The sequence below is a fragment of the Monodelphis domestica genome, chromosome 2 (genome assembly GCF_027887165.1).
Source record: "Monodelphis domestica isolate mMonDom1 chromosome 2, mMonDom1.pri, whole genome shotgun sequence".
NCBI lineage: Eukaryota > Metazoa > Chordata > Mammalia > Didelphimorphia > Didelphidae > Monodelphis > Monodelphis domestica.
The window spans coordinates 364,564,813-364,592,610 of NC_077228.1; the positions used below are offsets into that span (position 1 = coordinate 364,564,813).

At 35.7% G+C, this 27,798-nt stretch overlaps 1 pseudogene; it reads right to left on the bottom strand.

Moving 5' to 3' along the window:
* Window positions 1–2,376: 2,376 nt before the first annotated feature.
* The window catches only part of LOC100619179 (pre-mRNA-splicing factor SYF2-like), a 139,948-nt pseudogene continuing 114,526 nt past the window's right edge, over window positions 2,377–27,798 (bottom strand).

A 27,798-nucleotide genomic window follows, 5' to 3' on the forward strand; every position in this document is an offset into this window, starting at 1 on the left:
TGTTCGAGATAAATCTTCAGAGAAGAAGCTTGCTAACTAACTGAATCCAGAGAATGAACTGTTTGCAGAAATATATCTAAACCTTTTCACTACAGGAAGATCCAGAATGAACCTTGGGGTGTGGTTGATTGAACATTTTTTGAATGTACACTCTTATGCCAAAGGGGACTGCCCCCTAATTGGTTTTTGTCAATGCACCCAGCAAAACATTGGTTTGCTGTCTTTCTCTCTCCTCTATTTCCCCATATTTACAACTATTATAATTTTCCTCTTAGTGGGAAAAAATTTTTGTATACACTTACAGTTAGAAATTTTTGGGTGCAGTATGCTTATGTTTAGTGATCAATTGGGGAGACTAGTCTCCCAATCATCATCAGGGGGGATTGTGAATTTTAAAAGTCTCCATCTTGGTATAGCACCCAAAAATTGTGCACACCCACACTACACGGGCATGTGCTAGTCAATGACAAATCAGAAATAACTAACTGCCCACCTGGGCTGTCCTAAGCCAAGCTAGAGCCAACCATTGGCACTTGTGAGACACAGGAAGTGAGGTAGGGAACAGCCTCTGGAATTCGCTCACTTCCTGTGGAGAGAGTGAGACGGGAGTTGGTGTTAGGAGCTTGGAGGGAGAGGACGCCCGCAGACAGCTTTCCTTCAGATCACTCATGTGAGTTAAGGACTGATTCTTTCCACCTTGGCCTTTTGGGCCTAGAACTCACTCTGCCTTGGTCAGAGGTTGAGTAGCCCCTTTCCCTTTTCTCTTCTCTCCTTCTTTCCCTCTCCTTTCCCTACTCCCAGTGTGATTAAACCTCCATAAACTCCATTCTGACTTGAGTGTTTCATTTTAGGAATTTCATAAGTAAATTCCTTGGAGGCCATTTGTTATATATTATAACCTCTCCCAGAAGCCTAAATTTTCCCCATTACAATATGCTGTCTACAAGAAACATATATGAGGAAGGTAGACACGCAGAGGGTAAAAGTAAGAGGATGGAATGAAATCTATTGGGCATCAACTGATAAAAAGAAGGCAGGAGTCTCAATCATGATATCTGACAAAGCCAAAGTAAAGATAGATCTAGTTAAAAGAGATAGGGAAGGCAATTACATCCTGATAAAAGACAGTATAGACAATGAGGAAATATCAATACTCAACATGCATGCACCAAATGGCATAGCATTCAGATTTCTAAAGGAGAAACTAGTGGAGCACAAGGATGAAATAGATAGAAAAACTATACTAGTGGGAGACCTGAACCTTCCTCTATCAGAACTAGATAAATCAAACCAAAAACATGAATTAGAAAGAGGTAAAAGAAGTGAATGAAATCTTAGAAAAATTAGAGTTAGTAGATATGTGGAGAAAAATAAATAGGAACAAAAAAGGAATACACCTTCTTTTCAGCAGCACATGGTATATTCACAAAGATTGACCATGTATTAGGGCATATAAACATTGCAAACAAGTGCAAAAGAGAAGAAATAATAAATGAAACCTTCTTGGATCACAATGCAATGAAAATAATAATTAGTAAGGGTACATGGAGAGGCAAATCAAAAATTCATTGGAAATTAAACAATACAATTCTCCATAGTCGGTTAATGAACAAATCATAGAATCAATTAATAACTTCATTGAAGAAAATAACAATCATGAGACATCCTTTCAAAATCTATGGGATGCAGCCAAAGCAGTACTAAGGGGGAAATTCATATCCTTAAATTAATATATTAACAAATTAGAGAGGGCAGAGGTCAATGAATTGTGACAAATCAGAAACAACTGACTGACCCCTGGGCTGTCCTAAGTCAACTTTAAGCCACCATTGGTACATGTGAGACACAGGAAGTGATATAAAGAACTGCCTTTATATTTTTAATCACTTCCTGTGAGAGGGGCTTTTGAGGATTTTGTGGAACTTGACTTGGTGGAGCATGGGTCTTCATCCTACTTCCCTGAAAGATAGTGATAAGGCTGATTCCCCTTTCCCTTGACATTTCTGAAGGCACCAGCCTGCAAGGGGGCCTCTAATTTGGAGGAGGTCTCATAGAGCTAGATTTAATCTTCTGGGAAGGCCCCTTGGCTGAGGCCAGGCCTGAGTACACCTGAGCTTTTCCCTTTTTCTCCCTCATTAATAATTTCTTCCTTCTATGGTTAATAAACCACCATAAAATTCCATTGTGACTTGAATATTTCATTGGAATTTAGAATTTTAATCCCTTGTAAACATTAAATAATATATTCAGTTTCAACCCTAAAATTTACCCTTAACATAAGCAGTGCTAGGCAAATTGGGAAACTGTGATTGGTTCCTGTGAAGTGGGGGAGCAAAGAAGACTCAACTTACTACCATGTTCAATGTTTCCTGAAAATTAGACAGCATTTCCTCTCTCTAAATTCTGTTTGATTTCAGCTGTATATTTTCCATAGAATATCATGGCCTTTTTCTTTGAACTTGACATTTCGTTCATTAATATAATCATTATCAGTCATAATTATAAGGATATCTCTGACTGTATTTTTCTCATTTTTCAATTTGTTTTTCTAGATCTATAACCAGCCTATCAATTTCCTCTGTAGAAGGCATATATGTTCCATTAAAAAGACTATTGGATGTTGGGTAGAACTCTTCTTCATGTTTTTCTATCAATTTTTATGTTTCCTTATCAGGTTTGATCTGCTTGGTCAACCAATGATACTGGTATAACTGCACAGCTGCATAGTCTGAAAAGCCCAGACCTGAGTTCTTCCTCTTTTTCCTTTTCCATCTTTCTGTATCCTCAGCACTAATCTCCAGGAGCTTCACTCATTCATAGTCTTCCCCCCTTCTAGCACACTCCTTTTTCTTTTCTTCAACTTTCGATTCCCATTCCAAAGAGCTTTAGCTTCCTAGTTTACAGGCAGCTTAAGTCTTTTATCTTTCTCCGCAACCTCTTGATGGAGCTTTTGGGGCTTCGCTCTTTTTCAGATGCATCTCCTAGAACTTCCTCAATGTCTCCTCCTACTTCTGGGCAGCCCACACCAGGCTGCTCCTCCTCTTCTTCTTCCTTCTTATCCTCCATTGTGGGCCTCTGCTGGGGAAGGGGTAGTCAGATGGCCCTGGCCTCCCTCAGCACAGATACCAACATGCTCATGGTGACCTCACCACTCAAGACTCTTGGCCTCTTTGAGATCCCCTTCCATCACTCTCATCACTACCTGGCAAGGGCCCCCTCAAGTCCCAATCTCCACTTGGAGTCAAGATAGTCTCTTAAGGCAGGAGTCTCAGTGGTGTCTTCAGAAAGGGTTCCATAATGCAAGCCTCTTTCTTTGGTGTCAGTCACTCACCCAGAAGCCTCTCCAGTGCAGAAAGCAACAGCCTAGCACAAGTCCATTAGAAAAGTCTCTCCAAAAAGCTCAGGAATCAATCCTCCTCCAGGAGAGTCTCCATGCCAAAGAGCCAAGGAAATGAATCAATCTTCTTTTCAGTCGTGTCTTTTATAACCTTTTTTCTACCTCACTTCCTGTCGCTCCCTCACTTCATGAGAACTAATCGCAGTTTCCCAATTTGCCTAGTACTTGGGGTGGGAAGCAGTGGGGGGAGCAGTGCTTGTGGCTTTTGGAGGTGTGATCTTTTTCTAGTGAGTGACTTGTGAACTCTCTCACTTAGTGACTTACTAAGTGTTAAGTAGGGATACTTTCAGTTCATGATTGATTAACTCAAAATAGACTAAGGGAATAAAGAATTCCATTTCACCATTCCCCCCCCTGTAAACCTTAAAATTCCTTAGACATAAATGTTGGAAATTTCACCATTGGGAAATTTTATACTTGGAAAATTTCTTACTGATAGTCTATTGGAATGTGAACCCCATTGGCATGGGAGGTTCCTCCTCCTCCCTTCTTAAGATTTCTTTAGGACAGAAACCTTTTGCTGAACAATGGAAAGGACTTTGACCTATGCTTAAGCATAGTACAGGAATTTCTTTGAGTCATGATTGATTGTAGAATTGATACAATGGAGATACTTGGAATCAATCTCCACCCTACTCAGTCCTAACAGGATTAAGGAAGGGCTGCAGCATAGATCAAAATTTAATTATTCCAATCTCTACCCTACTCAGGTTAACAGGATTTAGGAAGGGCTGTAGCAAAGGATCAAAGATTTAATTATTTGAAAATATGACCTTCAACAGACATGTGCAAAGCCAGAGACCTCTGGGCGGTCCTGGGTTAAGCTAGAACCTCCATTGGCACAGGGAAATTGATGGACAGTGATTGGTAGATGTGAGAACTGAGGGGAGGGAACTTGGATGGTTTCCTTAAAGATAGAGGGGTCTGAAGACTCAGGGTGGTGGTTGAGGAGTTTGTCTGAGTGGTTGGAGTGTGCTCTGAGAAGCTTGCTCTGAAGGAAGCTGAAGGTGGGGGCCTCTGAGACTGTTTCTCCATTTTGGTCACGTGAGTAATAGGGACTGATCTCTTTTCTTTGCCTCAGCTATCTAAGGGCTTGGGCCTTTTGGCCCAGCCTAAACAGAAGGGGTATTTAAGCCCTATTCCCTTCTCTCCCCTTTTTCTCTCCCTCTCTCTCTCTCTCTATCTCTAATTCCTTTCTTCCTCCTGTTTGTAATTAAACTCTATAAAAGGTTGACGGCTGACTTGAGTTTGCATTTAGGAATTACATAGCTGAATTCCTTGGCGACCTTAAATTAATATATATCAGTCTTTTAAAGTGATTTCCTTGTCACCCCCCCCCCTATGATTCTATTGGGAAAGGAACATGTTGAAATCTCCCAGATTTATGTGCTTAGTCTCCCCAATGAATCATTTCACATAACTAGCTTATATCTCTAAGTATTCTTTTACTAAAGGTACATACAATATTTCACTTTCTAGGAGGAAGTTACAATAGTTGGAGATAAGAGGGAAATAAGAGAGAGCAAAACCAATGATTTATAGATACATAGACAAAAAAGCTAATTAGGAGACAATCCCCTTTAGCATAACAATTTTCATTCAAAATAAATGTGTTCAGCCCTCTTCAGTTCAATTAATTATATCCAAAGTTCATTCTAGATCTTCTGATGTGGTATATATTTTCTGCAGACTTCTTTATGGAGCCTTCTCCTAACAGTTCACTATCTTGATTTGAGGAATTAGTTAGCTTCATTTTCTGAAATTTCCATCAAAATGTTTAAGTCTTAGATTGTTACAAAAATTACACAAAGATGAGAGACATGAAAGTTATTGTCAAGATAGAATTGACATCATTTTTAGGCTGATTGGATAATAAGATGGGATATGTGACTTGAAATGTGGCATTTGGTGATAGATTTTGTGTTTATTCTATCATAACAAGTCTAAATAGGTTCAGAAAGATTAAATACCATAAGTTTGGCTAGATGAATTTTTTTTCAGCCCATTACAACTCATAAAGAACATCTACTAAGCTTTAGAAAGATTATTCAAAAGGATGAATTATAGATTCTTGAAGTTTTGAATTCTGATTTATTTATTAGTAGAATTTATGTTACAATATTGTATATAATGAATGTCATATTGGATCAGAACAATGACCCACATAGCTTGGGGATGTCTGATATTAACACCAAGGAATACTTTCTATAAAAACATGAATACTTCTCTCTGACATCAATAAAAATGTTTTACCAAATATAGCTAGCTTTACTTTGAAATATATAAATTGAACTATTTCTTGAATTTTGAAACTTTTGTTTATTGAAATAAATTAGTTTACTTTGTAATCTCATGAATTTTAATTTTACACTTAAAAAATCTAAGAAATAGATCATAGACTTACTTCAACAAAAGACAAAAATTTTGCCCTTAAGAAAAAATAAAGGTAAGACAAATATCATAGGATGCTCTTGTTATAATCACCTTTTCCTTTGTCACTTTATTACCATTTTGTTGATCTTTCAGTAAGAATTAACTCCCTGTCAGAAGCAACTTGGTGTCAGAAATTTTCCCATCATCTTGACTCAGAAGCCTTTGTTTCAAAATGTCATAGAGGCCACTACTCCTCACTAAACTTAGGGAGTAAGTATGAGATAACTTAAACTATATTGGATTTGAAATAAAATCTAGGAAAGAATTCTGACTCCTTAATTTATTACTTGTATAACTTCTCTCAAGTCATTCAATAGGCCTGGATTTCGTTTTCCTCAATTGTCATATATTAAGTACATGCTATATTTTCAGAACCACAAAGAAGGAACTCTAGCCATAGTAATTACAAATTTGGATCTGGAAAAAATCTTAGAAATTACCTAGTCCAATTTCCTCATTTCATGGATGAGGAAACTGAGGTATAAAGAAGTATATTGAATTTCTCCGGATCTTGCAGTTTGTAATAGGATCAGGATTTGACTTCCAAAATGAGACTCATTCCTTTGCGTCTGTCAACCTAGAAAAACAGAAAGTCACCAAAGTAGTTACAAAAGAACAAATTTTTAATCAGGACAAGGTAGACAGAGCTCTTATGGCCACCACAAAGAGTTATAAACTTAAGCCACACAGAGCCAAGTTTAGTTACTCTGAGAACAATGCCTTTGGGAAAAGGTTCCAAGGAGGGAAATATATTTCATGGGAATTTCTAAGAAATTAAAGAACTTGGTGTCTAATATATCCTTTGGGAAATAAAAGAAAGGAAATTATATGGAGGTATGGACTTCCCTTAGACACTGCAAAACCCCAGAAAGTGTTCCAGATCAAAAGGGATGTAGAAAATTCCTTTAATGTCCCTGGGAAAAATATTTTCTTTGGAAGTCCTCCTAGATCTTTGATTAACATAGATATGCACCTCCCAATTCCACCCTGATAAGCATTGTGTGGTATCTAATCATCCTTTGAACTTCACAGTTCATCCCCTGTGCACTCAGGACACAAAACATCACCAGACATCCCTTGTACCCTCCCAATCCCAAACATTACTTCCTTACTGAGTCACTCTCCTCCACCCCATGTAACTCTTGTTGTCAAGAGAGTATAAGAAGCCAAGACCCCATCTCCTCAGGGAGACAGAATTCCATACACTCCTATCTCCCTCTGCCATTTTACTCAATGATTCTTTTCTTATCTTCCCCCCTCCCACCGCCCCTCCCCTAGCCAACGCATGATTCCACTGGGTATCACATGTGTCCTTGCTTCAAACACATTTCCATGTTGTTGGTATTTGTATTAGGGTGTTCATTTAGAGTCTCTCCTCATTCCTGTCCCTTCTACCCCTGTAGTCAAGCAGTTGCTTATCTTCGATGTTTTTACTCCCACCGTTTGTCCTTTGCTTGTGGATAGTGTTTTTTCTCCTGGATCCCTGCAGAATGTTCAGGGACATTGTATTGACACTAATGGAGAAGTCCATTATGTTCTCTTGTACCACAGTGTGTCAGTCTCTGTGTACAATGTTTTCCTGGTTTTGCTCCTCTTGCTCTGCATCACTTCCTGTGTTGTTCCAGTCACCATGGAATTCCTCCACTTTATTATTCCTTTTAGCACAATAGTATTCCATCACCAACATATACCACAATTTGTTCAGTCATTCCCCAATGGAAGGGCATCCCCTCATTTTCCAAATTTTTGCCACCACAAAGAGCTCAGCTATGAATATTCTTGTACAAGTCTTTTTCCTTATTATCTCTTTGGGATACAAACCCAGCAGTGCTATGGCTGGATCAAAGGGCAGACAGTCTTTTAAGCGCTCTTTGGACATAGTTCCAACTTGACCTCCAGTATGGTTGGATCAATTCACAACTCCACCACCAATGCATTAATGTCCTTACTTTGTCAAATTCCCTCCAGTATTCATTACTTTCCTTTGCTGTCATGTTAGCCAATCTGCTAGGTGTGAGGTGATACCTCAGAGTTGTTTTGATTTGCATTTCTCTGATTATAAGAGATGTAGAACACTTTTTCATGTGCTTATTAATAGATTTGATTTCTTTGGCTGAGAACTGCCTATTCATGTCCTTTCCCCATTTATCAATTGAAGAATGGCTTGATTTTTTGTACAATTGGTTTAGATCTTTATAAATTTGAGTAATTAGACCAATTTCTTCATTTTCAAAAATTCTTATTTTATATTTTTAATATTTATATTTTTATATTTTTAATAACAGCTCTAGGACAAAAGGGCATGAGCTAGCCAATAGAGTTCAGTGACTTGCCCAAGATCTCGCAGCTAGGAAGGGAGGCCAAATTTGAACCTATTTCTTCTACACTCCAGGCTTGACCCACTGTTCCACCTAGCTGTCCTTCTTCACCAGATTTTTGAGACCAAGAAAAAATTTTCAATTTTGGTAACAAATTCTTCCCTTATGATATCCAAATATATTGTCTTATTATTCTTTTGAATAATGGAAATAAATAAGTTGGAAATCCTGGACACTGATTTTCATGGGTCCATGCTTCCCTCTTCCCCTCCCCCCAAATGTGACATAACTGAGATCTTATTTATTACCTAGGAAACATAGCTTAAATTTGTTCTCCCCAAGAGCATTAATTATCTTCCCTCTGTTGAACTGAGCTTGAAACTTTTGTTACCTTTTAATCAACCTTGTGAGACCTTCTGGAGTTTAATCCTATTACCTTGGTGCTTCACTATCTTAAAGAGGTTAATGTTATCTGGAGATTTGGAAATTCCTTGGTATAAACCCTCTTCAAAATCATTTATAGCAAATTTAGATAAAAAATTATCTCAGATTCCTGAAGGAGTTCACAATTGGAATTTTACTTTTAAAAAGTTCATTAATACCCTTGGAAACATATAATTTAAAAGTCCCTTAATATGTAGCAAAATCTGTCCTCCACTTAATAGTTCTTTCTTTTAAAACAGTTTCAAGAAAGTGAAATTTCATAATGTGCATTTTGCATATAAAACAAATTAAAAAATCTAAAATAAGCTTTAATCTCACTTTAATGTTTACTGTTCCCTTTATTGTACTTTACCTTTCAATGCCTCAGGCAGAGCAACATTACATTGAAGGTACAATCAGTGAGAAAAATTCTCTTCAGACTTTTGAGTCCATTGCCATAATTTCTAAAACAAATAATTTTTCTTCTGTTCTTCTATTGAGGTAAGTTATGTGGTACAATAGAAAGTGCACTGGACCAGGAGTCAAGAAGACTAGTTGCAATACACTTGCAGATACTTGCTAGCTGTATATCCCAGGGCAAGTCACTTAACTTCATTTTGTGGTAAAATGGCATAATAATAGTACCACACTCTGAGAGTTTTTTAAGGAAGGATCAAATGAAAAAATATTTGTAAATGCTTACTATAGTACCTGACACATAGAAGGTGCTTATGTAGCAACAGCTACTAAAAACCAAAAAATGCATGTTTCCTTTCTACTTCCTTATATTTATTGAACTTACATTCTCCTGGGGGAAACACTTTACATGGAAGCTTTAAGCTATTTGACATATAGAAAGGTTCCATGTTCCTTAGGGTACAGAGGAAAAACAGATGATAATTCCTCATCTTTAATGTCATTTCCACTGATAAAATATTAATAGGTTCTGTTGTTGAACCATTTGAAAGTTTCAAGGATTTTCATAAGAAGTATTTTTTTTTTGGTCTTTAGTAGCTGTTGCTACATAAGTACCACAAAGAATCAGTTGCCAGGCTGCATGTACTTCTAGAGCTTTGGAGTTGTTTTGTAGGATATTGGCTAAGGGCATTAGGTCAGAACACAATGGTATCCCCAGAGCTCTTGGGATCAGAGTCCTGGATGGCTCTATCAAGATCTGAAGGAAGATAGTTGTTAAATTGGTGGTTTAATTTCCCTGGCACAAGCTGCCCAATGTTTCTCAGAATGCCCTACTGTTTTAGTTATCTTGGCTTGTGTGATATATATATATATATATATACATACGAAGTGCTATATATATATAGCACTTGTTTGCTAACTGGTAAAAATTAACAGCCCCTTCTTTACAGGATTTGCTTCTCTAGTTTTGAGGCTGGTCTGGTAGTCTGGGCATAATTTCTTTTCCCATTTACCTGTTGTTTACAGATTGTCAAGTTATTAGCAGTAATAGGAAAGGTGCTTCCTTACCTTTATAAAAGAATTTCTCTTATTAAAATTGATTATAGGGTTTAGATCTGAAATGGTTTTGGTGGTTTTAGTATAATCTCATCACAAGGCTTGTGTACCCAGTGTTCTGAGCTATCTCTATTGAGTTCTGAGAGGTGATGATGGTCAAGGTGGTGCTGGTAGATTAACTTGGATGAAGGGAGGAAACATTCTCTCTCGCTGGAACCTTCTGGAATCCATCACTGTAATTCTCTCAGTATAATCATTATCCCAAATGAATTGAACAATTCTATTCCATCATTTGGTTTTTAATATCAACTAAATTCTTGCACATAAGCTTTTCTGTTCTGTTTAACTCAGTGAATTTTTGTAGTTCTGTCAATTCAATTGTGTTCAACTCTTTGTGACCCCATGTGGGGTTTTATTGGCAATGAAAATGGAGTAGTTTCCCATTTCTTTCCCCATTTCATTTTACAGATGACAAAACTGAACTATAAACAGAGATATAAGACTTGTCCAGGGTCACATAGCTAATGAGTGTCTGAAGTAAGATTGAATTTAGATCTCCCAGAATCCAGGCTGTCTCTTCTGTCCATAGCCCACAAATATGTATAGTAGATTGAGATAAATCTATTGTCATCTTTTTTAAAGAAATTGTTCATAGTACTTTTGAAATAATTTTCTCAGCTTAGAATAGAATTGTAAGTAAAATCAAAATTTAGTTCCAGCTTTTCATTCTGTTCTTCCATTTAGCTAATGAAATCTAAATGGGGAAAACATTCCAAGTAAAAATTTCCCTCAAAACTCCTTTTTATATATTTATTTTTTAGAAAATTTTATTTAATTAGTCAATTTAGAATATTTTCCTTGATTACAAGTCATGTTCTTTCTCTCCCCTACCCCACCCAACCTCCCGTAGCCGACATGCAATTCCACTGGATTTTATATGTATCTTTGATCAAAACCTATTTCCAGGTTGTTGATCTTTGTACTAGGATGATCATTTAGGGTTTATAACCCCAATCATATCCCCATTGACCCATGTGATGAAGCAATTGTTTTTCTTCTGTGTTTCTACTCCCACATTTTACTTCTGAATGTGGATAGTGTTTTTTTCTCATAAGTTGCTGCTGGTAGAGAAATCCATTACATTTGACTGTACACAGTATATCAGTCTCTGTGTAAAATTTTCTCCTGGTTTTGCTTCTTTTGGTCTGCATCACTTCCTGGAGGTTGTTCCTGTTCATATGGAATTCCTCCAGTTTATTATTCCTTTGAGCACAATAGTATTCCATCATCAACATATACCACAATTGTTCAGCCATTCCCCAAATGAAGACCGTCCCTTCATTTCCCAATTTTTTGCCACCACAAAAAGCACAGCTAAGGATATTCTTGTACATGCCTTTTTCCTTATTATCTCTTTGGGGCACAAACCCCGTAATGCAATGGCTCTATCAAAGGGCAGGAAGACTTTTAGTGCCCTTTGGGCATAGTTCTAAATTGCCCTCCAGAATGGTTGGATCAATTCATGACTCCATCAGCAGTACATTAATGTCCCAATTTTCCCACATCCCCTCCAGCATTTACTACTTTCCTTTGCTATCATGTTAGCCAATCTGCTAGGTGTGAGGTGGTACCTCAGAATTGTTTTGATTAACATTTCTCTGATTATAAGATATTTATTAATAGTTTGATTTCTTCATCTGAAAATTGACTATCCATGTCCCTTGCTAATTTATCAATTGGGGAATGGTTTGATTTTTGTATAATTGATTTAGCTCTTTGAGTAATTAGACATTTGCCAGAGGCTTTTGTTATGAAGATTTTTTTCTCCCAATTTGTTGCTTCCCTTCTTTTTTTAGTTGCATTGGTTTTGTTTGTACAAAACCTTTTTAATTTGATGTAATCAAAATTATTTATTTTACATTTTGTAATTTTTTTATAACTCTTATTTGGTCTTAAAATTTTTCCTTTCCCAAAGATCTAACAATTATACTATTCTATGTCCACCTAATTTACTTATAGTTTCCTTATTTATATTCAAGTCATTCACCCATTCTGAATTTTTCTTGGTGTAGGATATGAGATGTTGCTCTGAATCCAATCTTTCCCATACTGTCTTCCAATTTTCCCAGCAGTTTTTGTCAAATAATAGATTTTTGTCCCAAAAGCTGGAATCTTTCGGTTTATCATAGACAGTCTTACTGAGGTCACTTACCCCAAGTCTATTCCACTGATCCTCCTAGGCCAGTACCATATTGTTTTGATGACCACTGCTTAGTATAGTTTGAGATCTGGTACTGCTAGGCCACCTTCCTTCACATTTTTTCTCATTATTTCCTTGGATATACTTGATCTTTTTTTTTTCCCAAATGAACTTTGCTATTATTTTTTCTAATTTAGTAAAAAAGTTTCTTGGTGACTTCCGGGTAATCATGGCTGCAATCTAGACGCCACACGCTTCCTCTCCCTGGCACCGAACAAAATAGACTACATCAAAGGAGCATAAAAATCACCTTTGGAGGAACAGAAGGATTCCCTAGTAATCCCCAGTATCCCACAGAGGCGAAGGTACCTGGGGTTTGAACATTTCCACACTATAATAAGAAGGAGAAAAAGCTTGCACAGAAACATGAACTGAGCCGCCCTTCCCCCCTTAAGGAGGGGGAGGGGAGAGGGAGTATAAAAAGGGAGGGAAGGAGAGGGGGGAGGGGAATGGAGCATAAAAAGGGAGGGGCTGGAAAGGGAAGCATATCAAGGGAGGGGACTAGGGGGACTGACCCAAAGTAAATCACTGGTTCAAAAGGAGAAAGCTAAAGAAGAAAGGTCAGAACTAGAGGAAGATAGCAAAATGCCAGCAAAGCCACAAATGACAATCATAACTTTGAACGTGAATGGGATGAACTCACCCATAAAACGTAGACAAATAGATTGGATTAGAACCCAAAACCCTACCATATGTTAACTTCAAGAAACACATATGAGGGTTAACACTCACAAGGTCAGAATTAAAGGTTGGAGTAAGACCTTTTGGGCCTCAACTGATAGAAAGAAGGCAGGAGTTGCAATCATGATATCTGAAAAAGCCAAAGCACAAATAGACCTGATCAAAAGGGATAGGGAAGGTAATTATATTCTATTAAAAGGGACTCTAGACAATGAGGAAATGTCACTAATCAACATGTATGCACCAAATGGTATAGCATCCAAATTTTTAATAGAGAAACTAGGAGAATTGAAGGAGGAAATAGACAATAAAACCATATTAGTGGGAGACTTGAACCAACAACTATCAAATTTAGATAAAGCAAACCAAAAAATAAACAAGAAAGAGGTAAAAGAAGTGAATGAAATCTTAGAAAAATTAGAGTTAATAGACATATGGAGAAAAATAAATAGGGATAAAAAGAATACACCTTATTCTCAGCACCACATGGCACATTCACAAAAATTGACCATACACTAGATCACAGAAACATGGCACTCAAATGCAGAAAAGCAGAAATAATAACTGCAGCTTTTTCAGATCACAAGGCAATAAAAATATTGATCGGTAAGGGTACATGGAGAGCCAAATCAAAAATTAATTGGAAATTAAATAATATGATACTCCAAAATCGGATAGTTAGAGAAGAAATCATAGAAACAATTAATAATTTTGTTGAGGAAAATGACAAAGGTGAGACATCCTTTCAAACCTTATGGGATGCAGACTTCCGGTTAAGATGGCGGCTTAGAGAAAGCTAAAGTTCAGATCTCCGGAAAATCCTTCCCGACCGATCTCAAACTATAAGCTCCTAAGGCGCTGAAATTCAAAACGATCAACAGCACAGACCCTGGGAACCCTCCTCCTGGACCTGGACCCGGATCAAAAGGTATGGCTCCCCTCAAAAGCCAGAACCCGAGATCACTCGGACCTAAGGGGTAGGAGCGCAGAGTCCATGGCTCCAGGAAGCCGCAGCCCGGCCCGGCTCAGAGAGCAGGGTCGTCTGAACAACAACCCTCAGGGCCTTCTATCCAAGTCCCAGTGAAAGTCACTGCCTGGAGCAAGACAGCCTCACTGGCTGGATCCTGCTATCCAAGTCTCAGTGAAAGTCCCTGCCCTCGGAGCTTGGGGAAGCTGCAGCCCATCCCCCCGCAGGCCGACGAAACAGCCTCACGGCCAGCGATTCTGAAGGCAACTTCCGGAAAGCAATGTGGTCCGACCCTTCCATTCCAGTTCCAGTGAGGCATATTCAGTTTAACCCAGGGAAAGCTCATAGAACCGACAATCTGCCCAGGACTAAAGCCTCTGAACACCAGACAGAGATAAGAAAAGCTAATCCTCCACATTCAGAGATGGCAAACTCCACAGAAGCACAGAAGCCCCAAAATACCAAGAAAAATAAGAAGAAAGGGGTGACTTTGGACACATTCTATGGAGCCAAAATACAAAATACAGAGCAGATAGAAGATAATATACAAGAAAATGCTCCAAAACCTTCCAAAGGAAATGGAAACTCTCCACAAACCTATGAAGAATTTGAATCAGAAATGACCAAAAAGATGGAAGCCTTCTGGGAGGAAAAGTTGGAAATAATGCAAAAGAAATTCATGCATCTACAAAACCGGTATGATGAAACTGAAAAGGAAAACCAGGCTTTAAAGGCCAGAATCAGGCAGCTGGAAGACAACGATCGTGTAAAAGAGCAAGAATTAATACAGCAAAGCCAAAATACCAAGAAATTAGAAGAGAACATAAAATATCTCACCAACAAGGTGATAGATCTGGAAAATAGAGGGAGAAGGGATAATTTAAGAATAATTGGACTCCCAGAAAAGCCAGAAATAAACACCAAACTGGACATGGTGATACAAGATATAATCAAAGAAAATTGCCCAGAGATTCTAGAACAAGGGGGCAATACAGCCACTGACAGAGCTCACAGAACACCTTCTACACTAAACCCCCAAAAGACAACTCCCAGGAATGTAATTGCCAAATTCCAAAGCTATCAAACAAAAGAAAAAATCCTACAGGAAGCCAGAAAAAGACAATTTAGATATAAAGGAATGCCAATCAGGGTCACACAAGACCTTGCAAGTTCTACTCTGAATGATCGTAAGGCATGGAACATGATCTTCAGAAAGGCAAGCGAGCTGGGTCTCCAATCAAGAATCAGCTACCCAGCAAAACTGACTATATACTTCCAAGGGAAAGTATGGGCATTCAACAAAATAGAAGACTTCCAACTTTTTGCAAAGAAAAGACCAGAGCTCTGTGGAAAGTTTGATACCGAAAATCAAAGAGCAAGGAATACCTGAAAAGGTAAATATTAAGGAAAGGGGAAAAATGTTATCTTCTTCTTTTACTCAAACTCTCTTTAAGGACTACATTTATATCAATCTATGTATACTAATATGTGGGGAAAATGTAATGTATAAATAGGGGGTAAAGAAAGACCAAATAGAATAATCATTCTCACACAAAGATTCACATGGGAAGGGGAGGGGAAGAAAACTCCTATAAGAAGGAGAGGAAGAGAGGGGGGGGTTACTTAAACCTCAATCTCAGGGAAATCAACTCTGAGAGGGAAAAACATCCAGATCCATTGGGATCTTGAATTCTATCTTACCCAACAAGGGTAAGGAGAAGGGAAAACCAAGGGGGGTAGGGGGAGAGGGAGAACAAAAAGGGAGGGAAAGAGAGGGGGAGGGGGAGGGAAGAAAAAGGGAGGGACTAAAAAGGGAAACACCAAGGGAGGGGACAAGGGGGACTGATTCAAAGTAAATCACTGGACTAAAAGGTAGAGCCGAAGAAGAAAAGTTTAGAATTAGGGAAGGCAATCAAAATGCCAGGGAGTCCACAAATGACAATCATAACTTTGAACGTGAATGGGATGAACTCACCCATAAAACGTAGACGAATAGCAGAATGGATTAGAATCCAAAACCCTACCATATGTTGTCTTCAAGAAACACACATGAGGCGGGTTGACACCCACAAGGTCAGAATTAAAGGATGGAGTAAGACCTTCTGGGCCTCAACTGATAGAAAGAAGGCAGGAGTGGTAATCATGATATCTGATAAAGCCAATGCAAAAATAGACCTGATCAAAAGGGATAGGGAAGGTAATTATATTTTGTTAAAAGGGACTCTAGACAATGAGCAAATATCATTAATCAACATGTATGCACCAAATAATATAGCACCTAAATTTCTAATGGAGAAACTAGGAGAATTGAAGGAAGAAATAGACAATAAAACCATACTAGTGGGAGACTTAAACCAACCATTATCAAATTTAGATAAATCAAATCAAAAAATAAATAAGAAAGAGGTAAAAGAAGTGAATGAAATCTTAGAATTAGAATTAATAGACATATGGAGAAAAATAAATAGGGATAAAAAGGAATACACCTTCTTCTCAGCACCACATGGCACATTCACAAAAATTGACCATACATTAGGTCACAGAAACATAGCACACAAATGCAGCAAAGCAGAAATAATGAATGCAGCCTTCTCAGATCACAAGGCAATAAAAATAATGATTAGTAATGGTACATGGAAAACCAAATCTAAAACCAATTGGAAATTAAACAATATGATACTCCAAAACCGTTTAGTTAAAGAAGAAATCATAGAAACAATTAATAATTTCATCGAGGAAAATGACAATGGCGAAACATTCTTTCAAACCTTTTGGGATGCAGCCAAAGCGGTAATCAGAGGTAAATTCATATCCCTGAATGCTTATATTAACAAACAAGGGAGAGCAGAGATCAATCAATTGGAAATGCAATTGAAAAAACTCGAAAGCGATCAAATTAAAAACCCCCAGCAGAAAACCAAATTAGAAATCCTAAAAATTAAGGGAGAAATTAATAAAATCGAAAGTGATAGAACTATTGATTTAATAAATAAGACAAGAAGCTGGTACTTTGAAAACAAACCTTATGGGATGCAGCCAAGGCAGTACTTAGAGGAAAATACATATCCATGAGTGCATATATTAACAAATTAGGGAGGACGGAGATCAAGGAATTGGAAATGTAAATCAAAAAACTTGAGAACGAACAAATTAAAAACCCCCAGAAGAAAACCAAACTACAGATCCTAAAAATTAAGGGAGAAATTAATAAAATCGAAAGTGACAGAACTATTGAGCTAATAAATAAGACTAGAAGCTGCTACTTTGAAAAAAGAGACAAAATAGACTAAGTACTGGTCAATCTAATTAAAAAAAGGAAAGAAGAAAGGCAAATTAACAGCATCAAGGATGAAAAGGGGGATCTCACCTCCAATGAAGAGGAAATTAAGACAATCATTAAAAACTACTTTGCCCAACCAAACGGCAATAAATATACCAACCTAGGTGATATGGATGAATATTTACAAAAATATAAATTGCCTAGACTAACAGAAGAAGAAATAGATTTCTTAAATAATCCCATATCAGAAAAAGAAATCCAACAGGCCATCAAAGAAGTTCCTAAGAAAAAATCCCCAGGGCCTGATGGGTTTACCAGTGAATTCTATCAAACATTCAAAGAACAGCTAACTCCAATACTATACAAACTATTTGACATAATAAGCAAAGAGGGAGTTCTACCAAACTCCTTTTATGACACAAACATGGTACTAATTCCAGAGCCAGGCAGGCCAAAAACAGAGAAAGAAAATTATAGACCAATCTCCCTAATGAATACAGATGCAAAAATCTTAAATATGATACTACCAAAAAGACTCCAGCAAGTGATCAGAAGAATAATTCACCATGATCAAGTAGGATTCATACCAGGGATGCAGGGCTGGTTCAATATTAGGAAAACTATCCACATAGTTGACCACATCAACAAGCAAACCAACAAGAACCACATGATTATCTCAATAGATGCAGAAAAAGCCTTTGATAAAATACAACACCCATTCCTACTAAAAACACTAGAAAGCATAGGAATAGAAGGGTCATTCCTAAAAATAATAAACAGTATATATCTAAAACCATCAGCTAATATCATCTGCAATGGGGATAAACTAAATCCATTCCCATTAAGATCAGGAGTGAAACAAGGATGCCCATTATCACCTCTATTATTTGACATTGTATTAGAAAGACTAGCAGTAGCAATTAGAGAAGAAAAAGAAATTGAAGGCATTAAAATAGGCAAGGGGGAGACCAAATTATCGCTCTTTGCAGATGACATGATGGTCTACTTAGAGAATCCTAGATATTCAACCAAAAAGCTAATTGAAATAATCAACAACTTTAGCAAAGTTGCAGGATACAAAATAAACCCACATAAGTCATCAGCATTTCTATATAATTCCAACACAGCTCAGCAGCAAGAACTAGAAAGAGAAATCCCATTTAAAATTACCTTAGACAAAATAAAATACTTAGGAATCTATCTCCCAAGACAAACACAGGAACTATATGAACACAACTACAAAATACTTCCACACAACTAAAACTAGACTTGAACAATTGGAAAAGCATTAACTGCTCATGGGTAGGATGAGCCAATATAATAAAAATGACCATCCTACCCAAACTCATCTATCTATTTAGTGCCATACCCATGGAACTTCGAAAAAAAAGTTTTTTACTGATTTAGAAAAAACCATAACAAAGTTCATTTGGAAGAACAAAAGATCAAGGATATCCAGGGAAATAATGAAAAAAAAATACAAAGGAAGGGGGCCTTGCAGTCCCAGATCTCAGACTATTATAAAGCAGTGGTCACCAAAACAATCTCGTACTGGCTAAGAGACAGAAAGGAGGATCAGTGGAATAGACTCGCGATAAGTGACCTCAGCAAGACAGTATATGACAAACCCAAAGATGGCAGCTTTTGGGACAAAAATCCACTATTTCATAAAAACTGCTGGGAAAATTGGAGGACAGTGTGGGAAAGATTAGGTTTAGATAAACACCTTATACCCTACACCAAGATAAATTCAAAATGGGTGAATGACTTGAACATAAAGAAGGAAACTATAAGTAAATTAGGTGAACACAGAATGGTATACATGTCAGACCTGTGGGAAGGGAAAGACTTTAAAACCAAGCAAGACATAGAAAGAGTCACAAAATGTAAAATGAACAATTTTGATTACATCAAATTAAAAAGTTTTTGTACAAACAAAACCAATGTAACTAAAATCAGAAGGGAAGCAACAAATTGGGAAACAATCTTCATAAAAACCTCTGACAAAGGTTTAATTACTCAAATTTACAAAGAACTAAATCAATTGTACAAAAAATCAAGCCATTCTCCAATTGATAAATGGGCAAGGGACATGAACAGGCAGTTCTCAGCCAAAGAAATCAAAACTATTAATTAGCACATGGAAAAGTGCTCTACATCTCTTATAATCAAAGAGATGCAAATCAAAACAACTCTGAGGTATCACCTCATACCTAGCAGATTGGCTAACATGACAGCTATGGAAAGTAATGAATGCTGGAGGGGATGTGGCAAAGTAGGGACACTAATTCATTGCTCGTGGAGTTGTGAATTGATCCAGATATTCTGGAGGGCAATTTGGAACTATGCCCATAGGGTGATAAAAGACTGTCTGCCCTTTGATCCAGCTATAGCACTGCTGTGTTTGTACCCCAAAGAGATAATAAGGAAAAAGACTTGTACAAGAATATTCATAGCTGCACTCTTTGTGGTGGCCAAAAATTGGAAAACGAGGGGATGCCCAGTAATTGGGGAATGACTGAACAAATTGGGGTATATGTTGGTGATAGAATACTATTGTGCTAAAAGGAACGATAAAGTAGAGGAATTCCATGGAGACTGGAACGACCTCCAGGAAGTGATGCAGAGTGAAAGGAGCAGAACCAGGAAAACATTGTACACAGAGAGTGATACATTATGGTACAATCGAAGGTGATGGACTTCTCCATTAGCAGCAATGCAATGTCCCTGAACAATCTGCAGGGATCTAAAAAAATACTATCCACAAGCAGAGGATAAACTGTGGGAGTAAAAACACCGATGAAAAGCAACTGCTTGACTACAGGGGTTGAGGGGATATGACTGAGGAGAGACTCTAAATGAACACTCTAATGCAAATACCAACAACATGGAAATGGGTTCGAGCCAAGAACACATGTGATAACCAGTGGAATCATGCTTTGGCTATGGGAGAGGGAAAGACGGTGGGAGGAGTGGTGGGGAGGAAAAGAAAATCAGCTTTGTTTCCAGTGAATAATGTTTGGAAATGACCAAATAAAATAATGTTTAAAATTAAAAAAAATAATCAGAGGTGGGATTCAAATAGTCTTCATTTCAGGTCCAATTCCTTATCCACTATGGTATTCTGACTCATTAAGTCATGCCTCTGACTAGATTGACTTGTGAAAGCTCCTTACTAGACTGAATGAGGATAGTTCATTTGCCAGAAACACGTTCAAGTTAGGTAAACAAATATGCCATCTTATGTCACCTTATTAGAGTGACTCACAGATAATGGCATTAATTCTTTTTTTCTTTATGCATTATTAATTACAGAAGATATTCTTCAATCTTCCCTTTTACTGCCTTCTTTATTTGGAATTTAGGGAGGATAATATTTTACGCTTAAGTATTTTGTTTAGGGAAAGAATATCTAAAATCTTTGATATACAATGTAGAGTTGGCATCATTAGTTCCACCTCCTTGGACTGTGACATTAGCAAATTCATCTGAAGAACACTTTTATGTTGAGCATGGAAACTCCATGCATCGGCCCATGATTAAAAAAAAAAAGTGGAACTTCTCAGCTTTTTTTTTTTTTTAAGTTTTTAGATCTGGAAGAAATGAGATTTGGGAATTATGATGGTCTTCCTGAAATAGTATTTCATATAGAAAAAAAGAGGTGGGAAGGATTTTATTAGAAGTACATTACTTTTTTCTAACTTATTTTTTAAAGAAATTTTTATTAATGTTTTTTTGTTTTTGAGTTACGTCAACAACTTTTCTTCCAGTATCTGTTCCTTTAACTTCTGAGAATGCAATTTCATATAGCACATGGTGAATTTTGAAGGGAAAGAAAAGAAGAAAAAAAGAAAATTTAGATCAATTTCCAAAAAAAGTCTGAAAAGATAGGCAATAGATTTTTATCATTTGTTTAGAAGAGGATCAATGACATCACAGATGATGCCTTGCTTTTCTCATGAATTGGATTTAAGTGAAGCAGAGTTGCACAAAGTCATCAATCCTATCTTCTCTTGCAGAGTCATGGAAGTGCAGTGGTAAAACAACATTCAGGACAACTAATGATGACGCAGAATTCAGTCTATGCCCTTGTTGTCAACTATCCAAGCTTTAAATGCTTCACATCTATTTAAGCTGACTTCATATCCATTGGAAGAAATTATTTTTTTCCACCTATTTCTTAGAGGGAAATTTTCCCATGCTTGGAGTAAATAAACCTTTAACCTACCAATAGATTTGAGACCTGTCAGTTGCATTAAACCTAGTTTAGCTTGCCTGCTAAGGTAGTTTTTGCTGGGTCTGTGCACTCAGTATACCCCAAGTAATAGTTCTCACTTATCATCCAACATACTATTTATTCAGTGTACTACATCCATGAACATCTTATCCTTTCTGAGGAATAAAGTGTGTCTACTATTTCATATATCTTCATTTGAAATGTACTTTTTTGTGAATTGTTCGGAGTTCACTTTTGATATTTTGTGGTTATTCTTACCATTTACATTTTTTGTAATTGCATATGTTATATTTTTGGCTCTGATTATTTCACCCTGCATCAGTTTAATTAAGCATGTAAGTTTTCAAAGGAAGAATACTTTCCTGTTATCACAATATTTGTCATTTTTGTAGCACAGTAATATATCATTACCTTCAAGTACCACAATTTGTTTAGCTATTTCCCAATAGACATCCATTTTGTTTCAAATTATTTTTTATTATAAAATGTACTGCTATAAATATTTTATGTTTGGTTATTTTCTCCTTATTAATATCTTCCTGAGGGCATATACTTAGTAGTGTAATTTGGGGCAAAGCATATGGATATTTTGGTCACTAATTGTTCAGTTCTAAGTTACTTTGCAAAATTATTATATAAAATAATGAAATTTGAAAATGCACAAATGTATAAAATATAGTTCATAAATGTATGCAGAGATGAACATATAAGATTAGTGCTTTTGTACATATGCATATAAAATATACACATGTGGATGCATAAACAAAAAAAATAAACACTTGTGAACTTAAGTACAAACATAAACATACATACACATATAGAAAAAATATAATTCCCCATATGAATATAGTCAAATGATCTGAATTTCAAATTCTGTCAAAGATGTTATAAATCATTCATGAGATAAATATGAACCCTCAAACAACTCTTTAAAATTTTAACTAATGCCCCTCCCAAATTGGCAAAGAAAACAAAAAAGTGTATAAAATGCATATTGATATGAATACACACATGTATATGGATATATCAGTTTTATTAGGATTTTTTTAAACAAAAAGTCAATTTTTCCTCATAAACTTATGATTTTTATTTATGGAACATTGGGTAATTTAATTATGTTTCTTTTTTCTCCTATTTCCAACCTATTCCTTTGATTCATCTTCCTATTATTAAATTATAAGCAAATTATTTTTATGTTTGCTGCTTCAGAATATAGTTTGAAGCCTAGAAGGTACCATTTCTTTTTACTCTCCACTTTCCCCATCATGATAATTATTTTTGTTTCTCTTGATGAATTATGTTAATATTTTAATTGGTTCAATAAAATATCAATTAAAGAATATGATAATATATTATTAAATCTGTAACTCATTTTTGACTGTAATGCCATTTTGTTATATTAGCATGGCCAATCCAGGACCACTGAATATTCCTCCAGCTATTTAAGTTTTTCATTATTTCATTACAAAATTCTTTTTAAATTAGTCATATAATTTTAAGGATTTTATGTGTTTCATTAATTTGTTCCTAAGATATTTTATTTACTTTTATACTTCTTTGAAATGAGATTATCCTATTTCCATTTTCCCATGGATTTTGTTATTACTGCATAGAAATGCACTTGATTTTTGAGGATTTAAGTTTTGCTTTCAATAATTCTGTTGGAGTTAACAATCTTCATTATTTATCACAAAATTTAATTTATAGTTTTTTCCAACATTCTTTTTCATAAATTTTGCTAATGGTTCTATATTTGACTTGTTATACAGAATCTACTTCATCAGACATTTCCGGTTAAGTCTTTATGGATTAATGAGCTCATTGTTCAGTTGAACAGGCAATCTTTAGATACTTCCCCTTCTCAGTCTTCATTCAAAATACTTTATTTATGTCTCCCATCCCTTTCAAGGCAACATTCATTTTATTTTTTTAAATTTATTTTTACATCTATTTAAAATTGGTTTCCAAATTCCTTCCCTCACATCTTCCCTTCCCAAACTAATCGAGAACACAAGCAATCTCTCATTTATACATGTAAAGTCATCAGTCTATTTCTATGTTAGAAATGTTGACAAAAATAAATATAAAAAGCAAGAGATATAATTTTTTTAAAGTATGCATTAATCTGTGTTTGGAGCTAATCAGATCTCTCTTTAGATATGAATAGGATTTTTTCAACATGAGTTCTTTGAAATGGTCTTGGGTCATTATTTTTATCAAAATAGCTAAATCTTTCACAGTGTTAAAATTAATTTGTGGTTGGGACTCTGAATATATATATATATATATATATATATATGAATTATATAGGTGAATTTATTAGGTGGTGTTCAGGGATTTAATTTCTAAATTCCCCAATGAATTACTAAAGTAAGTGGAATTTACTATAGTTTATTTACAATATTTCCAATAGAAGGAAGATATTAAGGAAAAAGACAGAGAGAGAAAAAACTCTGGCTTCTTCTGATACCAGTTAGAATTTCTAAGCCCCAGCCAGGGGAAGAGAAAAACAAGTCCACTAAATCAGTCTTTCACTCACCAATGGTGACAGTCTCAAAAGACGTCTGGGAGTCAGTCTTCCAGTTGCTCCTCTGAGTCAGTGCCCGAATCCCAATGTCTGAATGTCGGAATTTCCGAATATCCGTCTTCCCTCCAGTTCCGAGTGACTGATCCTTCACTCCAAGCCTGGGTGACTGACTGTTGTTCTTCAGTCTTTGTTTCCTCTATTTAAAGACCTTTTTCCTCTTGTGTCACCTCCCCGAAATATTCACATCTACCAATCACAGCAAAGGCTTTTCTCTAGGACTGCCCATTCTTTAGTTCTCACCTTCTCTGGTTAGATTATATCTTTTTGGTTTACTTAACACCTCTTTTGTTAAGTTCACCTTTTGTAGTTACTTAACACCTTTTTGTAGTTAAAATCTAAAAATAGATTGTAGCTTAAAATTCTAGCTTCACTATAAAGGAAGATCTAAGTACCTTCATTGTAACAATCAGGAGATTACAATTCTAGCTTCATACAATAAAGAAAGAGCTAAGTATCTTCATTGTTATAGTCAGGAGACAGCTAAAATCCAATCTTCACAACAGCTGATCATCATTAAAACTTTCCTATTACTGGGTGTCATGTTCTTCTCATTGTGCTTAATTAATTTTACATCAGTTCATACAATTCTTCCTAGGCAATTTTTTGTTTATTTTTACATTTGGTAATATTTTATTCTTTCCCAATTACATATAAGTACAATTTTTGGCATTCAATTTGTAATATTTTTAGTTTTTAATTATATTCTTCATTCTCTGACCTCCCCTCTTTCCTCAGATGGTAAGCAATTTGAGTTTGGTTATACTTGGGCTATCATACAAAATGTAGTTCCATTTTCATCATGATGTGAAAGAACAAACTATCCTACTCATCATTTCTTATAACACACTAGTATTGTTAGGATAAGGATTTTAGTTAGCTTGATTAACCTGGATAGAAAAATGGATTTCAGCTCAGCCGTAAGAGTTTTGTCATTTTACACTGTCGCCTTTAAGAGAAGAAACAGAATTGTGCTGGGGACACTTTAAGAAGCCTAGGAGTGTAGAGAGGCAGTTGGAAGTTGAGGGATTGTCTCTTGGACTTTGTTTGAAGAGATTACTTCTGGGACAACTGAAGAATATTGGACTTACTTTTGTTGAGAGCTGAGAAAAAGCAGGGATTTACACAAAACTAAGAACTGTGGGTTACTGATAAGAAATTTTTCCTTTCTTGGCCACAGGTGGAGCTATGGAGCTTGACTGTGAAACTGACAGAAAATGAAATTCTTGAAGCTGAGAGGGAGACAGACATTGGAGCTGATTTAAACTGTAAAGATTTCTATCTATCTATCTATCTATCTATCTATCTATCTTTAAGGATAAAAAGATTTATAAAATAGAATAGTTTATTGAGATAGAAGGTAATGTTTAGTTAGAGAGAATAGTGAATGCAGGTTCACATTGATGAACAAGAAGTCCTGTTAGGGACAGTTAATTGGGTTAGTTATTTAGACTTATTAGAAATAGGGTTTTTATAGTAGATCTCCTAACCTATTTACACTCCCTATTCCTCTCTCTACTTAACAAAGAATAATAATTAACATTGTATGAGATTGCCTCAAGCAAGTTTCTCTACCTCCTGAATCAGCTTGGCCCTTAAAGCTTTAACAGTATCAATACAGCCGGGCAACCAACACAGTTAGATAAATTATATTCATATCATTCATTATAACAGTTTTAATTAACATTAAAGTTGTCTATACTAGACTTAATATAATTAATACAAGTATTTAATTTAATAATTAAAGTATTCTATCACAATTATTTGTTGCAACTTGTCAGCTATTCCCCAATTGATGGGCATTCCCTCAGTTTCCAGTGCTTGTCTGCACAAAGAAAGCTGCTATAAATTTTTAACAAATAGTTCCTTTTCCCCTTTTGTTTGACCTCTTTAGGTTATAAACTTAATCAGATATTACTGGGTCAAAGGGAATGCACAGATTTATAGCCCTTTGGACATAGTTCTAAATTATCCTCCAGAATAGTTGAACAAGTTCAAACGGGAAATCCTAAAACTCAAAAGACAAATATTTTTTAAAATGAAAGTAAAATAAAACAAAGACTAATAAATAAGATAGGGAGCTAGTTTCATGAGAAAAACAATAAAAGATAAATTATGGATTAATTTTATTTGAAAAAATGAAAGAAGAAAACCAGTTTGCCAGTACCAAAATTAACATTATCTGTAAATGAAAGATAAATTTGTGGGTCTGTGATCTTCTCTCAAAGATTTTGTTTTGATATTAATAAAGTCTTATATTTTCTTCCATATCTTTGGAATCATCCTTCACAAACTATGTATATTTGTGCTTTACCTCTCTTAATAGTTGCATTTCCTCTGGCACAGATGTCATATCTTCATGCTTGATCCAATCAGATTTTTTTTTATGTTCATTTTCTAGAGTGCTATTTCTACTTCCTCTCTAAAACCTAAGAAGTTATGTTGTTATGACCTAAGAGTGGTAGTAACTTCACTCTCCTTGATAAAAAAAATAGATTTGTTAAAATGATTTTTGCAAATCTTTTCCATTTTTCCTCTGTTTATAGTTTCTCTTTCTGTTTTCATCCCTGGGAATTTGGTTACCTAGCTGTTTATCTGGCCAAGCTTTCCTTAAAATGAATTTACCCTCCATTGCTTCTGTTACCTGTAAGGCATAATTTTGATCCTACCTGGCTCTGCTTCGTACGATTTTACAGATAAGTTTATATTCTAACCCAGTGTTGCCTTGGGAAACCTACTATGTAGTATTGCTACGGGAAAAATATTTGGGGTTAAGAAAATGGATTTTTCTTTTAGAAGCAACTTGAAATCAAAGCACATAAGACTCTTGCTCTACTACATTTATGGGCCCAACTTGCTGTCTCTTTCTAGTTTCTCTTCCACATGAGTCTTTTGATCTACTCTCTAATTGGCTTGCATTGGAACTGCATGTTATAGTCAGAAATACAGATATTTTTCATTCATTTTATTAATTTTTATTTTCCTTTCTGAATGCATAGAGGAATGTTTTTTCAGTCAATCATATGACTATGAAAAAAATAACTGCTGACAGAAACCATTTGAAAAGGGTTACCATTTCATTTTTCTTGCATCACAAAATCCTTAATGGTGGCATCAACCATTTTAACGAATATTTTAAAATAAAAACAAAATAGGCAGGTTAATTGGTAAAATGTCTCTTAGACATTTATTTTTGAGGGTAATATGATTATTGTATCATGTTTTTTTGCTTTAAGTTTAGAAATCATTTAATATAACTCCTCCACTTTGTAGATGAAGAAAATAAAAGATAGAGGCAAAAGAGTTAGTGGCAAAGGTGAAATATGAATCTTTAGCTATTGCCTTTAATTTGGCTGTCCTAAAGGCTCCTAAATCTTCTGTGATTTATTCCATGTTTATAGAATCTTTATCTCTACTATATATTTTGAAAAATTGCCCATAAATTATTTAAGATTGTGTCAATTCACCATTAATTTTGGGGTTTATAATGGATCTGGTCACTCTGTGATTAATTTAATTTTGTCATTTCATTTTCCTTCTAAAGTACAATGGAGATTTAGATGTAAGGGTGTAAATATGTTGTGTCAATAAATTGATTTTTTAATTTAAAAATCATTCATACTAGTTTCATTTCTACATGTCTTTGGTATTGCGATTTTTTTAAATGTCTGCACTACTTTAGTATTTCATAGGATGGTCCAACTAGTGTTATTATCATCTCTTCCATGATGTTTTATAAATTAGT